Genomic DNA, 9,351 nt, shown 5'->3' on the forward strand with positions numbered 1-9,351 from the left:
TAGAACTGCAGGCTGCTGACAAGGACCATTAACTAATTTAGATTTAAGTGTCTGTGGAATTGCTCGATAGAACTACTGCAGCAGTGCCAGGGGTTAATAAAGGTTTGCCTCTATCAGGGAGTCTCCAGCTCTGCCTGTGTCTCGTATTTCTTCTCACTATAACTTAATGCACTGGAAACTTTGTGGTGTGTGTGTGTGTGCGCGCGTGCGTGCGTGCGTGTGTGTGTTTATTGTTTAGATGAACACATGGTGTGGTTTGAATAAAATGTAGATTTTACAGTATACAATCAGGTGGATAATTTGTTACATGTACAGCATTAAAGAGATCAGGAAAAATGTGTTATTGGTTACACGGGTCCTCTATGATGTTATTTGGCATGATGTTCTTCACATGAATTGCTCTGACAGTTTTTATATCTTGTCATTGCATGCAATGGCAGTGTGCAAATAGGTTTGCCACATAGGAATTACCTGTCCCACAAGTTCATTTTCAATGGCATTCTAAAGATCAACCATCCTTGCAGGAGTTAAGAAAGATTTATAGAATCATTACAATGCAAACCCTTAGAAAGACAAAAATTACTGACAGTTTTGTGTAGAAAAGAATATAAAGAAGTTCATTATTTTAATATTTTATATATTTTTTAGATTTAACTGATATACAATAAAATATAAAAATCAAATTTCCATAAAATCAAATTTTAATATCTTTTCTCCACATGTTAAACAACAGATCCTTACAAACACTTGTAAGGAGGCTATACTACAACCAACAAATAACTAGCATTTGTTTATTTTTATTTTATTATTTTTAAAAATTTATTTATTAATAATTTTTTGTCAAGTTAGCTGATATACAGTGAATACAATGTATTCTTGGCTTCGGCAGTAGATTCCGGTGATTCATCACTTACATACAACACCCAGTGCTCACCCCAACAAGTGCCCTCCTTAATGTCCATCACCCATTTTCCCTGCCCCCTCCAGGTCCCACCATCATCAACCCTCAGTTTGTTCTCTATATTTAGGAGTCTCTTATGGTTTGCCTCCCTCTCTGTAACTTATTTTTCCTTCCCTTCCCCTGTGGTCTTTTATTAAGTTTCTCAAATTCCACATGTGAATGAAAATATATATCTTTTTGTTTAAGTGGTAGAAATGCCAATCTACTATTCGTTATACAAAGCTGTGATTTACATAGATGATTATCTGAATATAGATTATCAAAAACCTAGAAATTCTGATATTTTCATATTTTTAAATCTGCATTTGCGAGGTTAGAGTGGAAGAGAGCCAAAGCATAAGAGACTCTTAAAAACTGAGAACAAACTGAGGGTTGATGGGGGGGGTGGGTGATGGGTATTGAGGAGGGCACATTTTGGGATGAGCACTGGGTGTTGTATGGAAACCAATTTGACAATAAACTTCATATATTGAAAAAAAAAGAAAAAATATGCATTTACTTGGATTTATTAAAATGTTGGTGAGAAAAAAACTAGCATCTTATTTTTCAGTTGAATGTGTATACAGACATATTCTATATGTGAATATAGTGCATTTATGCACAACATATAAGTGATACCATTCCTATACAGTGTTTAAAAACAGCAAGATCTATTACCTGACTTGCTTCCCTTGCACAGTTGGACTGATGATGTATTTTCCATTACTTTGTGGATATACATGGCATTTTATTATATGTTACTTTATAGGCTATAAAATACGACAGTATTTATTATTATGCTTCTGCATTTTTAAAGGATTGTAGATGCAATTTAAAGATCAGGTACATAAAGGAAATATAATAAAAACAAAAATCTGCATTCCAAAAGGCCTCAAAGTGGAAATGCCTAGATTAGAAGTTTGAAATATAGTTGATTGAAGTCAGTTAGAATATAATTTGAGATTTCTGGCTCATAAGTTTCTAACAGATTGTTAGTTCCTTGAGGATAGTGTAGACTAAATTTTCTTACATAATATAAAGATCCACTACAGACTATATTTTTTGAATAATATTAAGATTAATAAAATATTTGTTAAATAAATGAACTCAATGTTTTGAAGAAAAATCTCCATGTATTTTGTACTGACTTTACTCTCTCCATCTTCCTTTCATGTACCCTGTCCTAATCTCACACTGGAAGTTTAATAGCCTCCTTTACAGATCAAGTTCTTGTTCTTGTGATATGCAAGCCCTGCTGTCACTTCCTTTTCCTAAATCTTTCATAGACTGAAACATTGTAAAGCACAGTTTAAAACTTTCCAGAACTTCACATTGCCTACAGGAAAAAGTCTGTATTTTTAAATAGAGTTTAATGGCAATAAAAACCTTTCCCTAATTTACTGCCTTAAGTCTTACGTCATTTTAGCATTCATTCTACCAACTCTTCTTCCCAATCTCTTTCTTCTATTTCTGTTTTAGTGAGCCTACAACCTTAGTGCATTGAACTTCTTTTTAATTTTGTTTTATTCCCCCCAAACTACACTAGTCCATAATGATGCAAATATAAAGCACAGTCCCTATTTACTTGCATATCTGCTTTACTCATGGCTTTCACATTTCTCTTCTGTCTCTTTCAGACAAGTGAAATGATACTCATTTTCATGACCTGCTTTTTCTTGGAAGCCATTCCAAATGTCAAAGAAAGAACTAATTATTTCTGCCTCTGTCCATATTACTGACACAGGCCGAATAACTCTGAGATATGGTTAGTTACATACATTAAGTGTTCCCTGAATTTTGATGTCGTTGAGCTCAGGGACCATATTTTACTAATGTTTGTATTGCTAATAGAAAACACTGTGGTTTACATGTAATATATATTCAGTGATTGCTTGGCTGTCAATTTTATTAAAAAAATAAAGTATCCATATGTTTGGATCCATTTTAACTAATGTGATACTGCTCCCACCCCCTCAAATACTCTCTGCAATAGTATAACATAAATATGTATGTATATATGTAGGCATACAAATAGAAGCATCTATGGCTACAAAAATATTAGGAACTGGTGATTATGATTTTAGTGACAGTTTAGCTTCATATTTCAATTTAACACTAAACCTACCATCTATGTAAAATATTTTAATATTAAATGCATATAGGATATATCATAGTATATAAATTACCATTAAAAATGCAATTATGTAGTGTGCTTGGCTGGCCCAGTCTGTAGAACATCCAACTCTTGATCTCAGTGTCATGAATTCAAGTTCAGAGCCTACTTAAAACATGCAATTATGCATATAAACAAAAATTTTCTAATGCAACATTTAATTTGATCTTAATTATAACCTATGATTATATACAATTATAAATAATAATTATATAATTTATATGTGTATATTATATATAATACATACTATATATGAAACAATTAATATACTCATATATTACTCATATAAAATTAGTGATAAAAGAATACTGCGGTCATATTTTCTTTGGAACAAGACTTATAAGTTGCTTAAAAGAAATTGTCACAAGGTAATTATTTTCCGTGAGACATAAATTTTTTGTTGTTGATATTATCTGAAATGACTTTTATGATGTCCTTTGATAAATATTGATAATTTGAGAATATTAGTTGGTGTGTATAAGGCATAATCTGTGAATATCCTTACATTATTTTAAGGAATATTGAATATTTTATCTATTACAAACTATCCCCAAATAATCAATGTTGGAGAACAGTGATATATTAATACTCAGAATACGAATATAGTTTTTCTGTTTCCAAAGACATACTAGCATATATATTGTACTTAAAAAAAAATTAAAACTAACTTCATACTTAAATTGTCTTTTCTGGGGGCGCCTGGGTGGCGCAGTCGGTTAAGCGTCCTACTTCAGCCAGGTCACGATCTCGCAGTCCGTGAGTTCGAGCCCGCGTCAGGCTCTGGGCTGATGGCTCAGAGCCTGGAGCCTGTTTCCAATTCTGTGTCTCCCTCTCTCTCTGCCCCTCCCCCGTTCATGCTCTGTCTCTCTCTGTCCCAAAAATAAATAAAAGTTGAAAAAAAAATTAAAAAAAAAATAAGTAAATTGTCTTTTCTGGAAAATGTAATCAACTTAGGCACAAGAGGCAAGAACATTTGACATTTACTCCATGAGACACAAAAGGAAAAGCAAATGTACTTTGAAGGACATTGGCCTGTGGCATAAACAATTGAAGAAGGAAACAATAAAAACAACCATTTAGTTAGGTGTATGCCAAATTATTAAAAAAAAAGCGGGAGAGATGTATCAAAATTGTCAACAATGTTCACTTACTCCAGTATCTGATAAGAGTAAAATAGAGCATAAAGGAATAAAAAGCAACACATTCAGCTCATTAGAGACTTACAAAATTTTCATGCTAAATTTGAAATATGTAAGCATTAGGAAATAAGCACTATAGAATGTTATAAAACATTTTTGTCTGTGTTACACATTAAAATTACATTATTATTGAGCACACACAAACTCACAAACATAGATACATACGGTACAAGGATGAGAGAGACACAGAGAGGAAGAGAGAGAGAGAGGTATCCATTTTTATTATGTACAGCAAGAAAAGCCCCCGAAGTATAGTATTGCATTGAAATATCACACCCTCCTAGTTTTTCTCTTCCTACTTCTGATTCTCTTTTGCTAGCTTTTTCTACTTTTCCCAACCACAAAATATTGAATCATAAATTGTCCAGGTGTAATCTCAATTCTCATTTTTCTCTATACACAATCCCTTAGTTATCTCATCCACATCCATTTTATATACTGCCTCTGAAATGATAACCAGAAAATTGTAAATCTCTATTAAATTTCTCTTCTAAACTTTACCCTTATATATAGAACTATATTTGCAACATTCTACTCAGATTCTTTAAGGACAATTTCAAATCTAACTCCCAAAACAAAATTATTTTGGTTTTCTTACATATTACCAGCTCCTCCCCCATTTCCATAAGTGAGACCATCACAGAGTTACTTGTTCTATCCAAATAATTCCTCTGTGACTCAAGAGTTACTTGATATTTTAAAAGAAAATTATGAAAAGATCAGAAAAAAAACTTATCAAATATTTAATTGTCATGCAGAAAACATGTTTAATGAAGAATTAGAGGAGCTATTAATGTTGTCCACAGAAAGTATAATCCTACTCACAAAATGTCTACCCTGAAATTATCCATAATTGAAAGTATATTTGAGGTTACCACTAACTATATGTAATTTTACTTTCCTATTTGACATTAAAATCTTACTCTAGAAGATGCAACTCCACCATTTATAATCTTTTTTTCTTTCATTTTTTTCAACATATTAATTATAATTTGTTCTAATATGTGGTAGAGTTAGTAGTTAGTCCTACTTATATATTTATTGTCTTTTTAAAACTATTCTTGCATGTTTATTTGTCTATATTGATTAGTATCAATTTGTGCAGATCCATAAAAAAAACTTCTATTTATTTTTTAATGCAGTTGCTTTAAATTTATAAATTAATTGGAACTCACACCTTTATAACATGTAGTCATCTACAAAAAGTATCTTTCTAGGGGCACCCGGGTGGCTCAGGTGGTTAAGCATCCAACTCTTGATTTTGACTTAGGTCATGATTTCATGGGTTCGTGGGATCAAGCCCTGTATCAGGTCTTGAGCTGACAGTGGTAACAGCATGGAGCCTGCTTGGGATTCTCTCCCTCCTCTATCTCTGTCCCTTTCCCCACTCACAATATCTCTCTCCAAACAAAGAAACAAACAAACAAACAAAACATTCAATTCTACTTGTGTATCTGTTAAGAGTGTCCTTTAGTTTTTCTTACATGTTTTGCATATTTTGTTTTTTTTTTTTGTTGTTGTTCATGTTAGCTTCTTCCTAACTATATTTGTCTTCTTTATTTCTATTGTAAATGAGCTTTCTCTACAATCGTATCTTCTAACTGGTTATTTTGTGTATAATGAAGGCTATTGATTTCTGTATGCTAATCCTATGCCCTGTTATCTTAATGAATGTTTTACTGTGTGAAAGTTGAATTTGTTTTAATTTCCTTTATATTTCCTCTATTATTCATGAATTATTTATATCTTTTCTTAAAACTTTCATGCAGTTAGATATTTTCTAATTATCTTGTTGTTCTTGAGTTCTAGTTTAATAACATTATGGTCAGTAATGATTATCTCCATTATTTTAGTCTTTTGCCAGACAGGCCTGAACTGGTAGGAGGAGATACAGATTAAGTTAGAGTTTAGATAAATGTTTTACTTTATATCAGATGAGAAATTTAATATCTGAAAGCCAAAGTCTCTTAATTCCCAAAGGTAAATGTAAAAGCTGTGAATCTGCATAAAGTATTGCCAAGGTGAGTAACATTGCTAGAGAGTCACATTAAAAAAAGTAAAGCTTGGTGTCTTAATGAATGTACCTGGCTGAATTCAGCACTTTCAATGAACATTATAAAATCATATATTCTAGAACAATGGAGATGGTTTGGGGAAGATCAGTGCTCAAAGGGAAGGGGGCTAATACTGGGCCAGGGAGTACACAACTATCCAAACTCAAGATTCTATAAGGAAATAGAGAAACTAGGTAGTGAGAAAAGGAAGTCATAATCTCTAGCCATGATGATTCAAGAAATAGGAAAGTAACTACAAAAAGATTGCTGAGTTTTGATAATGTAGTGCTCCCTTATGCAAAGCAATTAAATATGGCTACACATCCACATCTTAGTGAGAACACCCACTTGCTACACTCACACACTGTAAACTAGGATTAATACAGCATGACTAACCCAAGGTCTGTCATCCACTCCAGGAACTAACTGTATGTTTGAATAAGAATTGATTTGGAGGGGCAGCTGGGTGGCTCAGTCGGTTAAGCGTCCGACTTCGGCTCAGGTCATGATCTCACAGTCTGTGAGTTCGAGCCCCGCATCGGACTCTGTGCTGACCACTCAGAGCTCGGAGCCTGTTTCAAATTCTGTGTCTCCCTCTCTCTCTGACCCTCCCCTGTTCATGCTCTGTCTCTCTCTGTCTCAAAAATAAATAAACGTTAAAAAAAATTAAAAAAAAAAGAATTGATTTGGAAATGACAGAGATTTTTGTAATGCAATCTCATTATTGTACAATCTCATTTCTGCTCTGTTAAGGGTGGCATATTTGTACATACTTAGTAGACTTGGGTATACACTGATGCTTCCTGTTTTTTAAGGTCAGTTCTATTTTCATATATTATATTGGATCTCAGGTTGTATGGAGGACTTAAGGTTGTTTGCTTAGGGTACTATTCATAAAATGCATTTGGGGGCCGCCTGGGTGGCTCAGGCAGTTAAGCATCAGACTCTTGACTTTAGCTCATGTCATGATCTCAGTTTTGTGAATTCAAATCCCACATTGGGCTCTGGGCTGACAGCACGGAGCCTGCTTGTGATTCTCTCTCTCTCAAAAATAAACAAACATAAAAATAAATAAATAAAATGCATTTGGTAAAAACTCACGGTAAAATTTTCCTTTTAAGGAACATTTCTTTGGAATACAAGAAATAGAGTAGATAAAACAACTATGAAGGTTTTGCAATAAATAATAGTACACAGATAGTCATAGCATGTGAGTTACAGATGATCATGTTTTTATAAAGAATGTGGTAATGAAATGAAACTTTTAATTGATGTATTATACGTGATTACAGATCAAACATCTAAACAACCTAGTTTATTCATTTGGGTAAACCACTTAACCATTTGACCCTTTTGTCTCATCAGTAATAGGGAGAAAATAAAATCTCTTTTGACTATTTCCCATAGTTATTGTGGGAACAAATTAAGATAGTGATTATAAAATAAAGGCTTTTGAAAAATAAAAGTTACAATAAAAAATTAGATGCCATTGTAATTAGTTGTAAATGTTAATGAGCTCTCATAAATGTCTAAAATTAATATTACTTTCACTCTAAAAAGCCAAGTAGTATTTTTCTTTTCAGCCCCTCTTTATTTTTTATTCTTTTGGTATTTCCAAATGAACACATGGAATCTTCCTTTATTACATATATAAATTCAAAACACACACTTACACAACATAGACACATTTTTCTCTGACATATAGGTGACTTTTTTCTTTGTAACTATATGCTTTTCCAACATAATTATTCATCTTTGAGTTGTTTTTTTTTTTTTTCCTTCCTTCATGGCCAAACCAAACCGACCAGGTAACTAACATAAGCAGATTAAAAAGACCATGGTTGCACTTTATAGACCACAGATAAACATTACAGCTTTTAAAATTTAATACATCTGCTTGCTGCATTTATTTCCATTGTGTTAAGCAAGCCTTTCATCACAGTCATTAATCAAGGTAGATGATGTATTGTTGCACCATAGCTACTATGACATATGAAAGATTCCATAGCCAATTAGCTGCAGAAGGTTATGTGAGATCAGGAGGTCTAGGTTTCTGTCCATCTTCAGTTGCTAACAGACATTGTGACTTTGGCTAGACTCTGTCATTTTGAAACTGTTTTCTTTCAGATAAAACAAGGTAATAGGGATAAGATGATCTTTCTGATCACTTCTAGTTTTAATGTTTTATGATGCTAGGGAACATTGATAATTTTGAAATCAAACCCTTATCTTGGACCTGGATTCTCTGAGGAACATGGGACAGCCTGAAATATGCCATAAAGGATTATTTAATTGTAATTTCCTTAACTTTTACAAGGTTACAGAGCTCTCCTACCATATCCTCAATAGAGGGGAAATGCCAAGATTATGAAAATGATACAACATCCCCAAAACAACAACAACTAAAACAAAAATCTTGATGACTAGATCTTTGGGTTTTATAACTAGGGAACAAAAATATAACTTTGAGAAAAGCATGATGAGAGTTCAAGTAAAAAATATGAAAGCATCCAATCACTCGATAAAACTTTGCCAACTACTATTGGCACAATTTAAAATTCATTGTCTACTAGAAAAGGCTATAGAAATCAATGTTGAACCTAAGAAGAATTGCAGACAAGATGGCACCTAAAAGCCTATCAATATCTCATTTCTGATGGCATGTTAAATTTTTCATATAATATGACTTCTTTACTTTATGCAATGAGATTTCTTTCTTTTCCCCAATGTGGGACATAGGAAAACTTACCTTATCCATATAAGCAAGGTAAAAGATGCATAGATATGTGATGATCTTCATAAATGTATGATGCCTCTCCTAAACAGAAGAGTGGTTGTGGTGAAGATGCCCATCCGAGTGCGAGAATGCATTGGTGCTCTTTGTGTGAGAGTGGTATATTTACCTTAAAAACCACCAATAGGCAGTGATGTGTCACCTCCTAGGTGCTTACATAGCATAGGACTCCAGAATATTTTCCTGAATGG

The 9,351-nt window shown here is 33.1% G+C and overlaps 1 long non-coding RNA gene across 1 annotated transcript; it reads right to left on the reverse strand.

Annotated features, from left to right (window-relative positions):
- Positions 1 to 4,510: 4,510 nt before the first annotated feature.
- On the reverse strand, positions 4,511 to 8,293 carry LOC121035768 (uncharacterized). Its single transcript, XR_005793059.1, has 2 exons — positions 8,040 to 8,293; positions 4,511 to 4,756 (listed from the first exon to the last, which is right to left on the reverse strand). It is a non-coding gene; the product is annotated as an uncharacterized LOC121035768 (long non-coding RNA).
- Between the last annotated feature and the right edge of the window lie 1,058 nt (positions 8,294 to 9,351).

This window comes from Herpailurus yagouaroundi, unplaced genomic scaffold (assembly GCF_014898765.1).
Source record: "Herpailurus yagouaroundi ecotype Mexico unplaced genomic scaffold, PumYag 162, whole genome shotgun sequence".
In the NCBI taxonomy this organism is placed as follows: Eukaryota; Metazoa; Chordata; class Mammalia; order Carnivora; family Felidae; genus Herpailurus; species Herpailurus yagouaroundi.